Genomic DNA, 21132 nt, shown 5'->3' with positions numbered 1-21132 from the left:
GCTGTGGCCAGGCCAGGCCCGTGCTGCGGGCCTGCTGCTGCTGCTGCAGGGTCAGACTTTTCAGCTGCTGCTGTCTCGTCTCCTCCTGCTGCTCTGTGAGCGATCTCTGTTGCTGCACAGCTGTCGAACCCTCGCCTATCAGTTGATCTGCGTACGTTGTTCTCTCAGTCACCTGGAAAGGCTCAATCCAGCCATGCTCGTTCCCCTTTCGTGCGTAATGGCGGAGGAACCCTCACTCTGTGTCTGGACTGGTCCACCTTTGCACCACGTTCTCCTTCTCCCCCTGTGTAAACAGATCTGAAACGAGACTTTTGTATTCGTTATAATCATGTTTAAGGTTCTCTATTCATTTTGGAAGTCTTTGAAGGGGTCTGTGGTGTGTCCTTCCTGCAAGTTAAAATACATGGTTAAAATACATTTATCACACTTAACTTAAGCTCTAATTTCCCCTTGGAAGTTAATTATTTCATATTTAAATTTTGTCTGTGCACAGATTTTAGCCCAATTTTGTTGTCTTACCTTCTTCAGTTGTCCTGATTTTCAGTTATACTCAATCATGATCTTTAGTGTCAAAAGTGCTTTAAATCCCTAACATTTATTCATTTTCAATTTTAAATTAATACATTTAATTGTCAGCACCATTAATTACTTGCTTTTACCTTCCTTTTGTTCACATCCCTTTCCCTGTTAGTGTAACTGCTTCCCCGTGGCTATAACTAATCTCTTATATCCAAATTAGATCTTACAACACTACCAGTGTTCACGACCCAGTTTACCACTAGACACACACTATTTCTCATGCATGCACACACGTACAAACTCAAACACTTCCACTCTCACAAACACTACCAAAACACACCTCAACTCTGCAGTATCATTGTACAGACCATATTTTACTGCTTCACAGCCCAAAGCTGCTGCTTTAAACGCACCTGCTGTTAAACCTCCCACTGAAAGCTTCCTGCATATCTTCTTATATTGTATTGATAATACTATGTAGATAATAAATAAGGAACAAACATTTGGAAATATATCTGAATCATGTTTATTATTATTGCTCCATACACTGATTTATACAATATCAGGGCCCAAAGTTTTAAACTCAGCACAAACTACACATAATGTGGCTTCTGTGTCAGGAATGGTTCCATATTGATGTATTGGGCTTTCTTGGGTTACTCTTGCTTGGACTTTTAGAATCACTGTTTGTGGCTATATTACTTTACCTGCCACTTTGTTTTCTGCGGTGTGCTATGTATTAAGTAATTATATTTCTGACTTTTTTTTTTCAGTTCCCAAGATTTTATAAAAACTTGATTTCTAGATTTAGTTGATTTTATTAAGTGCTTTAAGAATTGGGATAGTGGAAAGTGATTATTTTTCTCTGTGTCAATCGTTCCATTACAGACAATAATATTAGCAATATCAATAAACAATTTTATGCTTTGCTTTGTTCTTGTTATTATAGCAAATAAAATCCGAACAGTGCTTTTCATTTACTGATCAATATGTTCAATATGTATTTATGCATATGCAATGCACAGCAGACTGCTTTTCATAATTATCAACTATACATCTATTTCCTTAAACAATTTATCAAGCCTCACACATTGTTTTTCTTGTTCAAAAAAAAATGGCTTACATGTTGAATAGTGAAAGTTTAATTTTGTGAATTCTAAAGTGTCTTCATTTCATATTTTAAAATTAGGATTGAGTGTGTCTTGAAAGCTAAGACTTTTCCTTTTTTTGCTGAAAGTAATTGCTCATCTGCATAGTGGTTGTTTTAAAACCAAACTTTAAAAAGATAAACAAGCCAAAAGTTTAAAAAATGCTCTATATCTATAAAATAATGATTGGTCAAAAATTTTTAGTAATAGTGGTGAGGGATAAAAAAGGTAATAGGTTTAAAAAAGATACAAAAAAAGTATAAAATAATTATTGGGCAAATAATGGTGGTAATAATGAACATCTATTCACATCTCCCCCTTTTTCTGAAACAGAATTTCTGTTTCAGAGAACTTAACGCAAAATTGCTTCACCCTCTTACTGTCCATTGGGCTGGTCTACCCTGCCCAGGCCTCCACTGACACACACCCCATCACTTCATTCATCCACTCACTCTCCCCCTGGGCCGCGCTTCCCTTCCACGATGTTGTCTCCGTTTTCTGTTAAAATGCATGTGGTGGTCAGATCGAGACTGTGCCTGCCTTAGGTTGTCCCGTTGTAGTACATTGGGATCTTACCCGTCTTTGGCTAACCAGCCTAGCCCACTGAACCACACACAGCGTAGCAGCACTGTTTTATCAACATTCAGTGCTGTAGTGTTCCTGCAGGGTACAGTTAGGGAGCGCACACCCAGGTATGTCGTACTGTCATAAACTCACACTCCGGTGTTGACCGTAAAAGCCTGTGCAAGGCACCAAGTACCCATGGTTTATTATTTGTTAATAAGTTTATACATATTTTAACTCAAATGATTGACTTTGATGACACTGCTCTGGAATAGACCCAAAAGAGTGCATGTCAATGAATAATTATTCAGATTTGGCATCTGTACCCTAAAGGTGTACCACAAGGTTAAAGTTTGGTCCAGTTTTATTTAATATATACATAAATTATATTGCTGGCTCTGCTTCTCAGATTGCAAACTTTACCATTATGCAGATGAAACAATTTTATATTGCTTAGCTGATTTTGTTCATGCTACAGCCAGAAAATTATGCATTTGTTTTATAGGTGGCATTGTATAAGCATGAAAACTAAATCTATGCTGTTTTCCAGATCTCTTTCTAGTCTAATTTAATACCGTAAAGCAAAACAGAGAGCTGCATTTTCAAACACATTTTATTTCCCCTTATTTAAAATGAGAAAGACCCAATGCTCTACAGCTTGTATTACATCCAATACTGAGTTTCCTTTTCAGATCAGTAAGGTCTTTCCTCACTGGTGTCTGAAATCAACTATCCCTCTTAAGAGGATCAAAATGTCAGCATAGACTGAGATACCTGAGAACATAGAGAAATTAGATATTACATCTGTCTTATATAAGTCTCATGCAGCTAGGACTGAACTGAGATCAGTCTGAATAAGAAACGAATAGTAAGATAATTGACTAAATCACCTGATAGAAAAAGCTGTGTTTGGAATGGCTCACTCATTAACTCATTCACTATTCACTATGTAGCATTTTCTATTTATTGAACTGATTATTTAAAAATCAAATAATAAACCATGTTTATTTGTCCTGCTCCGAGGACATCTTACACAGCAGTACTGCATGGCATAGTATATTTTGGAATTTCTAGCATACATCTTCTGTACAATATTATTATAATATAATATAATTAATAGTGAACTATATGGGGAAAAATGTACTGCTCAGTTTTTACAAAGCACTGCAAAAATGGCCTCCCCAAATTGCTTAGTATTTCTGCAATAGGAAACGATTCCGACACAGCCACACACATTCATTATTTTCATTATTAGATTTGCTTATAGAATATAGAGTTAGACATATGTCCCTGTTAGGGTAGGGCCCCCAAGATATAGTCTAATACTCAAAATTAAGCTAATTATTTTCCTCAATTCTGACTCCCCCTTTTCTTTTTTTCTTTTTTATTTGGTTTGCTAACCAACCCCATAATCCCTTTATTAAATTCTCTAAATTCTCTAATTATCTATCCAGTCACCCACCATTATTCAACAACTTAATTATTAATATTAACACTTCCCCAACCTTGCTTACATTAAAGTACACTGTACTCCTGATTGGGTATTCACATTTTCATTTTAGAACTGTCTTATAGCGTATGCATATATTATATTATATTATAGTTCTATGTCACATCAGTCACTTTCGTAATCGTTGTCATTGCACTTTACCATGTTAATTATTTAATTATTTATGACCATTAGTAATATCTACTGCACTGCTCCGTTTACAGATAGATCCTTACCTTGTATAGTTAGGTTTTTTATATCCTTATATTTTCTTATATATATATACCCATACAAAAGCCTTTTCCCCCTGTTCACCTCTGTCCCCCATTTTCACTGTGTATTACTCTATTTCCCTACTGAACTTATGTTCAATTTTCTATGATGTCCCACAAGCGTTAATTCACAAATAAAACCAACCTCTCAGTCTAAAACCAATAGGCTGGACCAACTCCACCTACTTCACCTTGGACTCCTCCCCTGCAGTGGGACTCATCCATTCCTATTTTGTTGTCACTCACGACTTCGTACACTCAACCAATCACACCGCTCACAGGAGCCCCGCTCACACACAGTTTCACACACACTCCAACACATACGCACACACTTCTGTTTCACGCACTCTGTCTTAGTACTACATAGTAGGTACAGCGCCTACTAATTTTACCAAATGTCTAGAGCAGGAACAGCGTCTGCTTCTATTCTTTTTATGTATATTATTATTATAATTTATTATTTATTCATTACTTATTGTTTATTGTATTTTTATTTTTATTTGTTTTTTATTTGGTTTTGTTATTTTCTGAACCTGTTCACGAGCGGATCAATCTCGAGGTGAGGCTTACACCTAGCCGTTATCCGAACATCTCGTCAGAAGCCGGGGGGACACGCCAGCTTCCAATCCTTAAAACCTGAGGAGACCCACGTCTCTACTCACATATAAAACCTGAGGAGACCCCCGTCTCTACTCACATATAAAACCTGAGGAGACCCCCGTCTCTACTCACATATAAAACCTGAGGAGACCCCTGTCTCTACTCACATATAAAACCTGAGGAGACCCCCGTCTCTACTCACATATAAAACCTGAGGAGACCCCCGTCTCTACTCACATATAAAACCTGAGGAGACCCCCGTCTCTACTCACATATAAAACCTGAGGAGACCCCCGTCTCTACTCACATATAAAACCTGAAATACCTTTTTAATACAAATAATGATTAAAATACATTGGTATGCTTCCTGCCCACTCCGGACAGCAGCCCGACTGCCGTCCGGCTCAAATTTGAAACAGCCAATATGCAGAATTGGATTAAACCGGCTCTGCTTACCTGTTTTGTTAAGTTCGGCCGTGAGTGGATCAGTGCCGGATGCTGCCCTCCGTCTGACTCGTCGGGGTCACCAAATTGTTGTAGAAAAGAAAATGAAAGGTGGGTTAACCCCCACCTCTCGTTCGGGGTACAACTCCCCTGCGTGTTCGTTTGATAGAGAGTCGTAGACAGGTGGAGTGAAGTTGAAAGCAAACCAAGTGTTTATTACAAAGTACTGAATATTCAGGAGAACCCACACATGAAAGACGTATAGTAGTATAAGTAAAGAAGTATAAGTATAAGACGTAAAGAAGTATAAGTTCTGACCCACCTCTGATCTGACTCCATGTTTATACCCCAAATGACGTGAAACCTGCTGATGAGGCGTTGCTAAAATCATCTCATGTTAGTAGGCATATTTTCACGTGTTAGTGTTCAAGTTTCACAGGTCTGACCGGACCACTAGTGTTTGGCCTTGATTGTGTCCAGCCGGACAGTGTGGTATTGTTTTAAGAATTGACTGGGTCCAGTCAGACAGTGTGATATTGTTCCAGTAATTAGACAGTGCCGCCCTCCCTATGTGCGCGCGTCCTCCCGCTTTGGTAGGTGAAGGACTTTGCACGCACAGAGAGAAAGGCCGCACTGTTTGTCCCGAAGCCTCCTTTGTATCAATTTAGTTCGTACAGAGTGCACTAGCTGATGATTGATGGTCGTTAGTCAGAGACATGCAGTAAACGAAATGCTTCAAGCATGAGCTACACAAGTCTCACAATAGGTCTCATATGTTATATGTTAATATGTTAGTGGCGCGTGGTTAGACCACCATACAATAGACTGTATGTGTTAGTAAACGCCTTATGTATCGTGTGGGTTAATTTGTCACAATAGAGTCTGTGTTAGTCACATGCCTGATCAAACAATGTTTTACTATATATGTAAAGAATATATTGTGATTATTGGTTAATCTTCTATATAAATGCGTGTAAAATACACTGTGAGTAATAAAATGATCAAATACAATGTGAGTATTGGTTATGCATATAGAATACAAGGTTTCACACAATGATTATGTAATTATAGATACTAAGATAAGTAATCATAATTGAAAGATATTTGTCAATACACTCAAGGTAAAATAAACAGTTACTCTTCAATATATATATATATATATATATATATACACACACTCACTAATAATATAATATTAATATGACCACCACCACTATTTAAGGTGGATTGAGAAAGAACTTAAGCTAAGTTAAACTCCTTATTTAAGTAATTGCCTCAAAAATAACAATTTAGTAATTTTGTTCATATTTCCACCTAATACCATACACAAGACGCTGAAATGAGCTTCTCAAAGCTTAAATGAGCCCCTCTACGCTAAAGTGAGCTCCTCAAATTTGCCGTTCCACCTTAAACTGTGTGGACTGTTAATTACAGCCAGGTGGAGCAGGCTACGCCATTTTAGATTGGAAGGGCAAATCCGAAGAGCTCGTTTCAGCGTCTTACGTTCGATTTTAAGTGGAAATTACGACCGTTGAGTGACTGAGTTATGATTTTTAAGGATGAAAATGAACCAACAAGGTTTTTTTTTATGTACTTTTACTAGTGTTGACAGAGAAGTGCGCAGTGTGGATGGTGTTGGACAGTAGGTGAGTATTTGTGCTGAATCAGATTGTAATGTTACTTCTGCAATACTGACACGATAAACTATGTTTATGTCGCTCAAGCACCAGCCGCTTCACATTATTATAGTAGTGGTAGGGGTGTGACGAGACACTAGGCTTGTTCGAGATGCGGCTGCGCCTCGCCTTGCTGGTCAGCGAGAGCAGCCGCGTGCAGGTGGGCGGGGTGGAGGAGCGGAGAAGTCAGGTCGGACAGTCTCCACCTGCAGCCCACGTGAACAACACAGGATCTCGCGATGAATGCGCTGTTTGTTTACTTCTGGTGTGAATAAAATCGCAAAAGTGAAACAGAGATAACATGAGTGTTATTAAATTGAGATAAAAACTTGTTATAAATATTCACAAAACATACTGTCATGTTACAGATGTATTGTGTAGCACTAAATTAATAATGGGAATAAATTTTTATTTGCAGACCAGCTTTTCTGTCCTTTGTTCTTGGAAATAAATACATCATGCTCATTTACACAGCTTTAATTGTTTAGCGCATTTCACAACACAAAAACAATAGAAGAAAAGAAAAGTAGATCTCAGTATAATAGTTATGTAGGTTTAAAGATAATTAATAAGAGCAGTTCAGGGCGCTTTATAAAACAGTAAAAATGATAGCAGTTGAGCTTTATTATGATATAAAATGCAGATTATGAACAAATAAATATTTTTGAATACTGCATGAAAATGAACTGTCTTGCTACTAGATATGACAGTGTAAATACTGTGTTTTTTAAGGGGTTTTAGAGGAGATATATATTTTAAAATAAAAAGATTCACACGTGATAGGTGTCGGTGGATCTTCTAACCAATAGGGATTAAGCTCTGTCGTCATCAGGGCGGCTCTAGGCTCCCGCAGTTGGTGGGAAGCAACTGCAGCGCCTGAGTCAGACGGCTGCAGGCAGATTTCACTCGCGGGACTATAACGCCGGAAGTCATCGTCACGTGATGAAGGCGCAGACGCAAGTCGGACAAAAAAACTAACCAGCATGCACCATACCGAGCCAGGCGGCGATCGGACTGCGCAGCGCCGGGTTAAGTCGAACAAGCCTACTAATACCACGAGACGAGACGAGACACGATATTGGGTTCACGATGACGAGATGAGATTTAAAAACTTTTTTTTTTTTTTGGACAAAATCATATACCACAAACTTAACAGACTGGTTTCTCTCACACATTGATTCTTTAAGGAATAAAAATAAGAATAAAAAATAAAAATACAACTTTTCTAGGTCTTATATAGTGCAAACTACAACCAGTCATATTAAGACTATGGTTTGTGTTTTTTTTCTCCTAAATCTCTTGTAATTTAACTATGCAGAAACATAACCAGTTAGATTAAGACTATGCTTGAAGTGCAAACTGAGGCAGAACATGTTTTTAAATACAGTACAGAGCTAAGGGATTAGTACACCTGCCTATGAAACGGTCACGTGTAGGATTTAACGTTACCTACAGTATTTATATATGGTTTGTGTCTTGTTGGTCACTCTGTTACCGTTTATTGTTTCCACTGGAGCCAAAATGCAGCCAGACATACAACTTAAAAGTAGCAGAAGCATCTTCTATATCAGGAGTATTTAATTATATTAAATAATTAACTTAAGTGCTATATCCTGTAAGGTTGTTTGAACTGAATGATGTAAAATATAGAAGAAGAAGAAGAAGAAGAAGAAGAAGAAGAGCCTCTCTGAACAGATTTTGTTTACATTAATCCCCTGTCTCTCTGTCGCGCTCGGCGTGACTAGTTTCCGCCCGTTCTCGTTTTTCCGCCCGTTCTCGTTTTTCCGCCCGTTTTCGGGCTCCCTATCTCCTTATAAAGGCGTTTTTTCACGACCGCGACCCTGACAACACGGGTTCGATCCCGCGTGAGGAGCGGTGTGTTTATTTATTTATTTCCTTACCGCGTCTGCACAGATCTGATTGACTGAAGAGAGCGTTAAGTGATCTTACCCCGCATGTGATTGGTCTGTGAGTTTACTGCGCCGCACAATTAAATCCTTCTCAGTAGTTTATCGGTTTGGGTCCGCATTGGGTCTGCTGAGAGCTGCTCTCACACTCGCTGCTACTGGGTTGCCAGATCCCTCTTAAAAAGTCCACACTAAACTGTTTTTTTTTCTCCCGTGAGACAGGTTTAAGCTTGACGAGAAATATCGTCACATTTAATCTCGCGAGATCTCGTGGCACGATATCTCGTCACACCCTAAGTAGTGGTGTTAATAGATTTACTAAATTGGTACCTGATTAAGTCGGTTAATAGCATTAGTGGAGACATGGATTTTTTTAAATAAGCGGCTCACAAACTTTCACCTGAACATTTAAATTAAATAAAGGTTTATTCTGTTTTATTAGTCATACATTGTTTAAATCAAACAATAGTAACTTAATTCAGTTCAACCAATTTGAGTGGTTCTCCTAAACAAACAGTTAAAATGAAGCTAATTTATAGACCAGTATGGGATGAAGTTGGCCAAAAATAAAACTAAATTGAAATGGCAAAAAAAAAAAAAAAAATCTTTTTAAGCTTTTTTTTCACACGTGTAAAAAATTACAAAATACAAATTTAAATAAAATTAATTAATATGCAGTTTGCAATCTATTTGTCACTTTGTTTTCATTAACATTTTGGTATTTCATGTCAAATCTAGAATAAAAAATAAATGAAAATGAAAGAAAAACTTCACTTTGAAATGAAATAAAAATTGAGTATTTTTTTGAGCTATTTATTTTTAATTATGATAAGCTACATATGAGATCAAATGAAAATGGAAAAACTTTTTCATTTTAAGCTGTACATATGTAAATATATTAATTGGTGTTGGAGTTGAGGGTTTAATGGCAAATAGGTTATCAGGAACTGCTAGCTAGTGAAATCATGAGCTCTAAGTTTCTAGTTAAATGAATGTATTTTGCTTCAGTCCTGCATTATATTAGATATGATTGGTGATATAGTATTTTTAAGGTTAAGAAACAGGCGCTGGTTTGAACTTTTGTCTTCATTACAACCACCCTGGACCTACTGCCCAACTGACCATCTCAGGGTTTGTTAAAGATATATCACCTAACATCTCTAATATAATGCATGACTGAAGCTGTGTAGCGATTTCATTATAAATTCACAGAGCTTATGACGGTTGAACAGGAAAATCAACAGGAAAAAGTGCATATTGCATTATTTCGACACTTGTGTATACAGTTTATGAGGAAAATCAATACTGAAGTAAATTGAGTTTTCCTTTTGTTTTTTCCCAATAAGCTTTTAATTTTAAATTTGACTGTGAAATACCAGGTTGCTAATAAAACATAAAGTGACATGGCTTTTTAATTTTATTTTTTACTTTTGTCAGATTATCCATACTTGAGTGAATTATAAAACTGCAAATTAAGTAATTAAATGTAATTTTCTGTCATGATATTTTCATACAATTTAGCTATTTTAATTCAGTTTTATTTTTGTCTGGATCTACCTCCCATATGCCAGAAGTGGATCCATGTTTTCTGAATCCCACACATACAGCGGACACAAACTTTTCTGTGGTGATGGCAAAATGTTTTTAATATTTATTTTAACTGTAACATTTCTTTTAGAAATGCTGGTAAGGGTTCAATTTTAGAAATCCAAAAAATTCATCAAGCTTCAGCAGGGATTTAATTATGCTGACTTCATGTCTGAAGGTGAGTTTCCCTTTGATTTTACTTGCTGTTTGGTTTGTCAACATGATTTTAATTTCCATGTATTATGTTTAGTTCAGAATAAGTTTGGACTATCTGAGGACACACCTCTGCAACTTTATGATGACTCCGAAACCGAGATTGATGAGGACATTTTGCTGGATTTACTTCAGGCAAAACCTGACATGGTCCTTAGGGTCAGAGACAGCAAAAGGTAAGCTTTTCAATTTTTATACACCTCTAAAGTAGTAGTTGTTACTAGGTTTGGGTGATAATGTAAATGTATACATGCGATTATTGTTGCCAAATTGATCGTGATAACCGATATTATCGTTAAAATTTTAAAACAAAGAACCCCATGTGACTTATGGGGTGGTTTTAAGTGATCCTGTTGCAGCTGAACAGTAAAGGATAACAGTGAATCCTAATACAGGAAAAAAAACTGGTTAACAATAATAATAATAATGAATAATTTTTTTTGTATTTAGTGATGGGACGAAACACTTTTTTTTTTTATCTCCGATCCGATTCCGATATTAAACTGCCGATACCGATACAAATACCGATACTTTAGTTTATTATAAGGAATAATATGATTAAGGTTACATTATGAGGCTGAAACAGACCACATAGCCCTTTAAAGAGTATACACAAGTGCATTTAAGGTAAATACATTCCAAAGTCATTTATTTGACACACACTATATACAAACACACTATTTATTTAAAATTGAATGTTTAAATTTTCATAACATATTTTAAAAAGTGTAAGTAAAATATTAAATACGTTAAATATTAAATACAGGGCTCTGTATTATTTTTTTTTTTACTGGTTATGCAGAAGACTATTATTATTATTATTATTATTATTATTATTATTATTATTATTATTATTATTATTATTTTGACACGTAGCGTAGTGGATTAACTGAAATGGCTAACGACTAACCGGTGACTAGCTAGGCTTACTGACTGCAGATATTAATGAAGATGGCTAACGGCTAACTGGCGATGCTAACTGTATTTCTGAGCTAAATTAATTCCTGTTTTTAACAACAGATGTTCGTGCTGATTAGTGTTTGTAGACTATGGAGAGGAATTAGTGCCAAATTGAAAAGCAAACAGTAGGGTGGAAAAATGTAAAAACAATCCACAAAATGTATTGCTTTTCCTCACTAACATGCAGAATAAGTGCCAAAATGAAATGCAAAACTACTATTACATTACATTTCACTGTACTGAATCTCTTGATTGAAAAACAATACACACTTATTTGCATTTTCAAAACCAAACGCTGAATTAGTGCCAGAATTTAGAAAATACACCTTGAAATGTTTTAGCTCCAGTGTGCTGCTTTAATGTCACCCAATCTCTAAACAGAAAAACAGTGTGTGTGGATTTAAAGAAAGAAACGTTGAATTCGTGTCAGAATTGCACTTAAAATGCAATCACCTCAACTGCATTGTATTCCACTTTGTGGCGCTGCGAACCTGGAAAGCAATCACAATGCCTAGCGATTGCATTCCCTCTAACCACAGTGCTGTAAAAGTGCCAAAATTAAATCCAATCGTTGTCCAATCAGAACGCTCTCCCGAATTTGGGGTGGCGCCAGTCTCTCGGAGCAGTTGCTCAGAGCTGTACTATGGAGTCAAAAAAGGGTCATAAAGATTTTGAGTTTGTAAAACAGAAGTCACAAATGTACTGAAACTTGTAACTGCGTTTAAACAACTGCATGCACGAAAATCCAAATCCACAAATTAACTGGAATGTGCAAGCTTGAAACAGAAAGTAATATTAATAATAATTCAAATGTACGAATGTGAAAAAATATTTTAATTATATATAAATATATATTTTTTAATTTGTAAATCCAATCTCTTCAATGTGTGAATCAGTACTGCTCAAATGGCTTAAGCTGGGTCAGACCAAAAATCACATGGAATTTGTGAGGTTGTAAATGTGACAGTGGGCGTTTTTCACTGTGGAGCTAAAAATCCTCTCATTCATCTTCTCTGCTGCGTGTGCGAAGCTCTAGCTGCAGTTGCGAATTTTGACCCTGTTTTGACGCCTGATTGATGGACCAATAGGAAAGCTTTATCCGGACCAATCAGATTACGGGGTTTGTTTAACCAATCAGAACAATGGGTGGGTCTCTGCAGGTCGGAGTACTGGGCGTGTCGAAAGGTGTGGGCGTGTCGAAAGTGTGGCCGCCATTTTGGAGTCGGCCACCATGCGCCCCCCAGTGGATCAATTTACACTGAGGAAGGAGTTTAATAAAACAATAATATTCATAACTCTACCAGCTCCAATAGACCAATAGACGACCACCTTTCGACACGCCCAGTACTCTGAGCTGCAGAGACCCACCCATTGTTCTGATTGGTTAAACAAACCCCATAATCTGATTGGTCCGGATAAAGCTTTCCTATTGGTTCATCAATCAGGCGTCAAAACAGGGTCAAAATTCGCAACTGCAGCTAGAGCTTCGCACACGCAGCAGAGAAGATGAATGAGAGGATTTTTAGCTCCACAGTGAAAAACACCCACTGTCACATTTACAACCTCACAAATTCCATGTGATTTTTGGTCTGACCCAGCTTAAGCCATTTGAGCAGTACTGATTCACACATTCAAGAGATTGGATTTACAAATAAAAATATATATATTTATATATAATTAAAATATTTTTTTCACATTTGTACATTTGAATTATTATTAATATTACTTTCTGTTTCAAGTTTGCACATTCCAGTTAATTTGTGGATTTGGATTTTCATGCATGCAGTTGTTTAAACGCAGTTACAAGTTTCAGTACATTCGTGACTTCTGTTTTACAAACTCAAAATCTTTATGACCCTTTTTTGACTCCATACTGTACCAGAAGAAAAGTCTTTCTGCGACAGGATAAAAGAGCAAATAAAAATGTTTATTCAACAAATTGAAGCTGGGGCAGTTACAAACAACTATGTGCTGCTCAGTGTGGAGTGGATTTTAGAGAAGACGGCCATGTTCTCACATTTAGCGCCAAAGACTTTCCTTAAACGTCAAACAATGCGCTGAGGGACGTTCTAAAAGTCCAGCAGTCCTACCATAGACGTATACAGGTCCTTCTAAAAAATGTGGCATATTGTGATTAAGTTAATTATTTTTCATTATGAAATGATAAAAATTAAACTTTCATTAATTTTAGATTCATTGCACACCAACTGAAATATTTCAGGTCTTTTATTGTTTTAATACTGATGATTTTGGCATACAGCTCATGAAAACCCAAAAAAAACCTCACAAAATTAGCATGTCATGAAAAGGTTCTCTAAACGAGCTATTAACCTAATCATCTGAATCAACGACTTAACTCTGCAAAAGATTCCTAAGGCTTTTAAAAACTCCCAGCCTGGTTCATTACTCAATCTGTGGGATATTGTGAAGAGAAAGTTGCAAGACCCAACACTCTGGATGAGCTTAAGGCCGCTATCGAAGCATCCTGGGCCTCCATAACACCTCAGCAGTGCCACAGGCTGATTGCCTCCATGCCACCCCACACTGAAGCAGTCAAGTACTAAGTGCATAACTGAACATAATTATTCGAAGGTTGACTTTTTTTTTTTGTATTCAAAACACTTTTTTCTTTATTGGTCGGATGAAATATGCTAATTTTTTGAGAAGGACCTGTATACATATATATACATAGACACTGCATTGACTGACGCCTTCTATTGCAGGTGTTCCCAGTGCATTAATTTACACTGAGGAAGGTGTAAAATACACCTATAATAATCACAACTCTACCAGTTTAAACTCGATTTACACACTGTTTGGTTAAGTAATGATACAGGACGCTGTACACATTACAAACACGTGCTTTTATGCTGAAATACTTGTTATGCTCTTGGACATATGGTCTGGCATATTAATAAGTGTATAAATTGACTATATATATATATATATATATATATATATATATATATATTTCACACAGAGAGAGAGAGAGAGAGAGAGAGAGAGAGAGAGAGACCGACCCCACCTGGAATTATGTGTTTCTTTCATTACCAAATTGAAAACCTCTGGAATATAATCAAGAGGAGGATGGATGATCACAAGCCATCAAACCAAACTGAACTGCTTGATTTTTTTGCACCAGTAAAGGCATGAAGTTGTCGAAAAGCAGTGTGTAAGACTGGTGGAGGAGGTTGTTATATAACCTGATTAAATTTATTTTACCAGATTAAAGTTGTTATATTACCAGATTAAAGTCGTGCTGATTTCTCAGAATTCAGCACCGCCGCCATTAAAAACACTTTATCTTGTATTCTTGATCTAGGTATCTCCTCTTATATCTGCTACATTACGTTACATAATAATAATAATAACAATAATACTAATACTAATAATAACATTATTTATATAACACCATTCATACATTAAAATGCAATACACACACACTGTTTTTCTGTTCAGAGATTGGGTGATATTAAAGCAGTGCACTGGACATATTACTTTTCAATGTGGCACATTTTCCTTGTGAGTATTCATGTTCCTCAAGAGTTCATGTTTAAAGTACCTTATGGTGAAAAGCAATACAGCTCTGCCTTGATTACATTTCAAGGTGTATTTTATTAAATTCTGGCACTAATTCAGCGTTTGGTTTTGAAAATGCAAATAAGTGTGTATTGTTTTTCAATCAAGAGATCCAGTGCAGTTAAATGTAATGTAATAGTAGTTTTGCATTTCATTTTGGCACTTATTCTGCATGTTAGTGAGGAAAAGCAATACATTTTGTGAATTGTTTTTAAATTTTTCCAACCTAGTGTTTGCTTTTCAATTTGGCACTAATTCCTCTCCATAGTAGACCCTATGTTTTTTATAGGATATGTGGATTATGACAATGGATTACTTCTGTCTGTAGTTAATTCCTTTACAACTGAATTTACAAATATTACATGTAGTTAGTGCTGGACGATACTGCCAAAAATATATTTCTTGATATTCCTTAATTTCGGTCGATACGATATAATTTCGATATCGATATAAATACTTTGAAGGCCTCAGAAAAACTGCTAAGAATAAATGGAATGCAATGGAAATCTGTACCTACTACTGTCTGAATTTTTATTTAAGTCTTTGAAGCCTCCTCTCACAAAAAAACTATAGAATACTTTGTCAAAATAAATCAATGCTCACTTTTATTTGCATAAAGCAAAACAAAAACATGACATCCCTGTCAAACATAAACCTATTTACATATTACCAATATACATAACTTTAAATTATAACAGACAATTCTTCTTTTGTAAACAAATTTAACATAAAAGGAACATGACATCCCTGTCAAATAATCAAATCTATAGGCTTTATCAATTATAAATGACTCAGTTACAACATAAAATACCAAATTGCTTTAGCCAGGAAAAGGTGGAACATATTAGCTGTATTACCGCTGCTGGTCGGCTCCACTTTGTAAAGCACTTTGTTTATTAACAGTAAGCTTAGATTTCCAATATATTTTTTTGTATATTTAAAATTTTATTTACTTTGATTTACTTAGTGTTATTGTGCTTGTTTTGAAGGTGGTCCTTGCTGCATTACAACAGAGAGCAGGTGGAGATGCTGTTCTTACTGAATATGGCTCAAATAATACACTGTCAAGTGAGACTAGGCGAGTTCTGGTTAACATAGTGGTTGGACATATGATGGAGATGCATGGGTAAGATTTTATTCATTTTTTTTATTTTGTTGATCATTTTAGCTTTGCATATTTTTAGAGTAGCAAATTTTGCATATTTGAAATATTATATGTACAATTTGTGATGCATGAATTAATTGTTGAAAAAGCTGAAAAAACATTAATACCACTAAACAGTAAGACTATTTTACCTGTAGTGTTGTACTCAAGTCTGGCCTCTGTCTTAAGACCATAAATGAGTGGTGTCCGTTTTGTCATAGGGTGAGGGGGACTCGTCTTTATACCTTTACTGAGTAATAGTCAGTCATGTTTAAGGCTGTAAAAAGGTATGTGTATAACGGCACAGCTCTCTGACTTCTCTAAAAAGCCATAATGTACACTGGGGAGCACGTGCTGCACAATCACAGAGCAGCTATAAAACGAGTATTAAAAAAAGTATAATATACTTCAACAATTTTATGTTGATAAAGGGAAATCAAACATCAAAATCTCCTGCAAAATTGGTCTAGGACCTTATGTTGTTTAGCTGTCAGTGTGCAGTAAAACATTAATTAGATCGGTAGCTTCACCAATAGGAAGTACAAATGACAAAGAATAATAATGACTAATCGAAAAATTTAGTTGACCACTAAGTCATTAGTTGAAGCCTACGCAGATGGTCTTATTATGTTGTGTTAATGTTTTGGCTCTTTGTATGTATTAAATGTACATGTATGCAATCTTGTATATAAAACCTCTATTTAGCAGCTGTATTTGTTTTTGCTATTACAGGAGGATTCCCACACGAAGCCAAAAAGAGCAATATGCTCTTGGTATTGTTACACTTTTTCCATCACTTCGTGATCCTTTCTCAAAGAAAGGCTATGTAAGTAAAGGTTACATATTTGTGTTTACCTTATTCTACCATCTTAATTTTTGAGAGATTGTTTCGTTTGCCTATTATTGTCTTATGAAGAGTACTTTATGATATAATTATAATATAAATGCATAATAATACAATTACATCCAATTAAAGGCCGACAAGTTTTAATTAAGACTACTCAGAAATTGAAATTGGAGTGTATATATACTAGTGCATTTCTTATTTATTTATTTATTTATTTATTTATTTTTTTAGAATATCCTTGAAAAATTACTTTTTCAGTATATTTAGATCAAATTGTGAAACTAATATTATATAGCGTTTATTTATTTATTTATTTTTTATGGCTTACAGCCAATGAAAACCCAAAAATCAGTGCCTCAGAAAATTTTAATTTGAATGATTCTATTTGTCTATTCGACTAGAATTGGGCAGTGTGCCAAGTCCTGCTGGAAAATGAAATCCGCATTAACATAAACATTGTCAGCAGAGGGAAGCATGAAGTGCTGTAAGATTTTGTGGAAAACAAAACTGCACTGACTTTAGACTTGATAATAAAACACAGTGGATCAACACCAGCAGATGACAGACATGACTTTCCAAAAAATCACTGATCATCAGTAAATTTGATGTAAATCAAGGGATCAGAGTCTGGAGGAAGATCGGAGAGACCCACAGTGCAAAATGCTTGAGGTCTAGTGTGAAGTTTCCAGTCAGTGATGGTTTGGAGAGACATTGTGTTTTATTATCAAGTCTAAAGTCAGTGCAGTGTTTTCCCAGAAAAAAGCACTTCATGCTTCCATCTGCTGACAACTTTTACGGAGATATGGATTTCGTTTTCCAGCAGGACTTGGAACACTGCTGAAAACACCAGTTGGTCTTATATAATATTCTAATTTTCTGAGACACTGATTTTTGGGTTTTCATTGCCTGTAAGCCATAATCAACAATAAAAGAAATGGATCAATAATGTAATTATCATGAGAGGCCTATTTGTATCGTGTTGTGAATGCATTCAACATTGCATGACTCAACATTCCTATGCTATTTAACTCCCTGTACAGCATATCTAATTGGCTTTTAAACATCATCACACTAAAAGATCAGTGTTTGGTTCAAAAAAAGAATAGTTGCAACTATGGGTTATGGTACTAAATTAATAACATTTGACTCAAACCTTGATATGTTTGCACTTACTATTTTGTGAAGCGGTACGTTTGGTATAAACTTAACGCTGTAAGTCTGTGAGAGCTAACTAGCTAGCTAGGAGCCTCAAAGTCCTCGTCAATGTTAAAGTTGAAAGTTTTATAATTGAGCCATTTCTCTGGGTAAGAATTTTCTGGTCATTCCACTAAATTTTAAAAGCAAATGGGCATTTTGCTGGAGTACCACAATGCAAGACATGCCAAGGATATTATAGTACTAATTTATATGTTTATCATCACTGTGGTTGTACCATATGTTCTAACACAAAGATAAGTGATGAGTTAAATATTGGGCTAAAATGGGTAAAATAAATCTTTTGAGCTGTGGTAGGAGTGAAGGATAAATAAATCTGAGAAGTTACAGAGGCTTGCTAAATTATTTATACTTAAGTGTTGTTGTGAGTGTGTTTTATTGAGATTTTAAGTGATAGACCTATACAGAGTAGCATATACAATTAAAAGGAAATGGTACATGGTGTCATATAAAAATCTGAAAAGTGTGACCTGCAGAAATATTCAAATGATATTCCTGTGTTAGAATGACCCAGTCAGTGTCCTGACCAAAATCCCTTTTGAGCATCTGTGGCAAGACGTAAAAATTGCTGTTCACAGACACTCTCCATCCAACCTGGCTGAGCTTGAGCTGTTTTGCAAAGAAGAATAGGGCATTCTCTAGCAAAGTAAGTACACCAAAAGGCTTGCAGCTGGAATTTTTATTTTATTATATATTTTTTATTATTAAAAAGTTGAAAACCATGTATCATTTAGTTCCAGTTCACAATTAAGTGCTACTTTGAGTTGGGCTCTCACTTCAAATCTCAGTAAAATACATTTATGGTTATGGTTGTAAGGTGGCAAAATGTGAAAAAGATCAAGGGATATGAGATACTGTCATTTAGAGTATTGAAACCTGGAGAGTGTCTACCATTGTGTGTGCAACTGTTCACATTTATCTGTTAATTTATTATCAGTTAACCTCTTTGCACTTTTTCAAATGCTATAGGAGCCTTTCTATGACGCTGACAGTGGAACTGGCTATCTTGCATGGCGTCTGAAGACCGTGCAAAGAAACATTTCTCATCATCCTCTCAAGAGGCATGATACCGACTCTGGCTTAGGAGGTCCATCGTTGAAGAGATCTTCTTCTTGTTCTAGAAAAGCTGAACTTGCTAGAACAACTTGACCTGGTCATGTTGACATTTGTTTGTGAGTTTTTGTAGATAGTGGAATGACTGATGGCTATATAAGTTCTTTTAAATAACCTTTCAAAATCATTAGTTACATTTTTAATTAATGTATTTAACTTTTATTTCTCTATATTTGTGAAATATTATCCATATGTTTATATTTTTTTATCATAAAAAAATCATGTGACTTTAGCTATTGATTACTTTTTCCTTGTCTTTAGATTGGGACAGTGACATGGCCACTCTGTTTTTGCTTACGCATCTGCTTCCACCTCCACCTGGAGGAAAGAGGGCTGTGAAAATTAGTGCTGCAGATGCTGCGGACAGACTTGTGGTGCATCATAAGGTGTGTGATGAGATGAGAAAATTATACAGTAATGTGCTTTGGCCTTGCTTGAATGTAATTAGAATGTGTTTCCTTTTCAAGTCTTGCAACAGCATTGAAGAAAATCTTCCACAGAAAGAAGAACGACAGCCGTACCTTCTTGCTGTAGGACAAAGCCGAGGCCAGATAGACAGTTACTACATAGTCCTTGACAAGAAACTCATCCCATGTCAAGCGGTTGGTTCCCTCAGTGTATTTGATGAGCTTTTTAAAGCTCATTTTGTTTTTAATTCGACATATGATGGTGCACTCTGTAACTTCTACACATTTATTCAAACAACTGTCTACCAGATTGATGTTGGAAAAACGAGAGAGTCCCCAAGAGTAAAGGAACTACGTGCAAAGCTGCTGAACATCTAGAGGAAACTAGAATTTCAGAATGTTTTCTTGTTTTAGATGCAGTGCATTGTATGCAACTAGTCAATTACTCATTTAAGATTAGGCCATGGTCAAACTCAAAATTTAAATTGATATGTGCACAAGAAACATGTAGAAGACAGTTTTCCACGTACTCTGGGTTTAGAAAACATTTAGATTCCATTCATTAGTTCCACAGTGATACTGACAGTACTTCCTCTTTGAGGTGTGGTTTATTGGCTCCTCCTTCAGAAATTGTACCATCCTCTTCGGCTCCAAATTCATGTGCACAGTCTCAGGCAGCAACAGGGGATTTTGAGGAAACATTTTGAGTGTGGGATTTCTCCAGAATACATGAAAAACATGTGTGCATCTGTTGTTGCAAAACTGCAAGAAAGTGGTGCTGCCACTAGTGTTGTCTCTTCTATTGTTTGTGATCTGGAAGAATGTACAAAGGAGATGCACTCTCATATTAAGCATAAACTACTCTCTGCAGTTCCTGAATCAGATCCTGTAAGGACAGCTGTAGAACAAAATTTGGAAGATTTTGAAAACCCCTTTGCTTGTTTTAATTCTGATGCTAAAAGGGAGAAGTACTTCACTGAAAAATGGGGTATTGTTGAGCCAATGGAAATTGTATTGGGTGTCAGATAGGCCTGGACAATAATTCGATATCGGTATTTATCGCGATAAGAAATGTTTCAATAACGGTGATATCATTTTTGTTGTATATCGATATGTATTATTTACAGAATCTGTCACGGACAGGCGTTTTACTGGCGTCAGCTCCCCGCACAGCTGAACACAATCAGCCTCCGTAGCTGGACTATCTCTGTGCGTGATGATGTAATCATCACCAGATAGGCTAGGCTAGGCTAGATTTGGCTAGGCTAGGCTAGGCTCGGGTCCGCTACGCATCTAAAATGCCTCGCGCTGGAGCCAAACGGAGCCAGGACGAGCGGATCCAAGGCTAAGGTAGGCTCGGTTCGCATCTGAAATGCTCCGCGCTGGAGTGGAACGGAGCGGAACCAAGCCGAGCCTAGCCTAGCCTAGCCTCGGGTCCGCTCGGTCAG

The 21132-nt window shown here is 36.3% G+C and overlaps 2 long non-coding RNA genes across 2 annotated transcripts; both read left to right on the top strand.

Annotated features, from left to right (window-relative positions):
- The first annotated feature begins 6245 nt into the window (after positions 1-6245).
- Positions 6246-10588, top strand: LOC111189755 (uncharacterized). Its single transcript, XR_002648872.2, has 3 exons — positions 6246-6682; positions 10298-10384; positions 10457-10588. It is a non-coding gene; the product is annotated as an uncharacterized LOC111189755 (long non-coding RNA).
- Positions 10589-15950: 5362 nt separating this feature from the next.
- Positions 15951-20924, top strand: LOC103032227 (uncharacterized). Its single transcript, XR_002648873.2, has 5 exons — positions 15951-16084; positions 16835-16928; positions 19134-19336; positions 19539-19663; positions 19745-20924. It is a non-coding gene; the product is annotated as an uncharacterized LOC103032227 (long non-coding RNA).
- The last annotated feature ends 208 nt before the right edge of the window (positions 20925-21132 follow it).

This window comes from Astyanax mexicanus, chromosome 6 (assembly GCF_023375975.1).
Source record: "Astyanax mexicanus isolate ESR-SI-001 chromosome 6, AstMex3_surface, whole genome shotgun sequence".
Taxonomy (NCBI): domain Eukaryota; kingdom Metazoa; phylum Chordata; class Actinopteri; order Characiformes; family Acestrorhamphidae; genus Astyanax; species Astyanax mexicanus.
Note: the sequence above shows the minus strand (reverse complement) of the source record. Positions and strands in the feature narration are given on the sequence as shown.